Genomic DNA, 1,269 nt, shown 5'->3' with positions numbered 1-1,269 from the left:
GCGCTTGTCGAGAACGAGGAATTCTAGTGCCACGATACATTGAGACCCTGCCCAATGTACTCATCACTGGACTATTCCCGTGCAACCGCGTCCACAACTGTCCTCTCAGGCTGGTCCCACACCTTCACGAACAACACCTCGATTACCTGCAACCCGAGAAGCTGGGAATGTCAGCGGCGGAGGCGCAACAAGCCCACGCTGAGTCCATAAGGCGCTGTGGCGACCACGACTGCGACGTTTCGCAACCACGCGGTGGGAGAATGGACCACCTCCACTGGCCAAAAAACTAGGTTGGTGGGAGGATCAGGGGCACCTATACCACCGAAAGTACGCCCCTAGGAGACGCCAGCGCTGGAAGATCAGCAAAAAAGGCGTACATCTGGTTAGAACCAGAGAGGAAAGACGGAAGCTGAAACTCGAAGTGAATGCGGCCATGAGGTCTAACGCCAGGGCCATATTCCTCGGGGGAATGCTTGAAGATCAGGAGGTTAGTATCCTGATAGACTCGGGATGTACAGGAAATTTGGTACACACACGAGTGGCGGAAAAACTGCAAGACTGGAAAGTTCCAAGACCGGAATCCGACATCATTACAGGATTCGACGGCACCATCATGACCAGACTCACACATGAGCTGAAATCGGTGCGACTAACGATCGACGACCATCAAGAGAGATTGGACCTTGACATCATGGACATGAAATATGATATGGTTCTTGGAATGCCATGGCTGAAATACCACAACCCTGTTATCGACTGGGCGAAGTCTCAGGTGCGGTTCGATAACTGTGATCACAACAACGGAACCCCAGAAATAGAGATGGGGGCAGCACAAACCCATGCAAAGAAAACGGTTTGGGTGCGACCGGCGCGGGTTTTCGACAATGCAACTGTGGAATGTCCACCACAGTACGAACACTTAAAGTCAGTGTTCGAGAAGAAGGTAGGAACTGATGCACTACCAGAACACAAGCCATGGGACCACGAGATACACCTACAGGAAGGAAAACAACCCACATTTGGACCCCTGTACTCCTTATCGGAAAAGGAACAAGTCGCCTTACGAGAATATCTCGAAGAGAACATAGCAAAGGGCTATATTCGACCATCGGAATCGGAAGCGGGATACCCGATCCTGTTCGCTCCAAAGAAAGATGGGAAACTCCGATTATGTGTGGACTACCGGAAGCTCAACGACATCACCATCAAGAATGTCTATCCGTTACCACGGATTGACGAGCTGCAAGACCGACTAAGAGGAGCCAAATA

The sequence above is a fragment of the Rhinocladiella mackenziei genome (genome assembly GCF_000835555.1).
Source record: "Rhinocladiella mackenziei CBS 650.93 unplaced genomic scaffold supercont1.15, whole genome shotgun sequence".
NCBI lineage: Eukaryota > Fungi > Ascomycota > Eurotiomycetes > Chaetothyriales > Herpotrichiellaceae > Rhinocladiella > Rhinocladiella mackenziei.
This window is presented reverse-complemented; position numbering follows the sequence as displayed.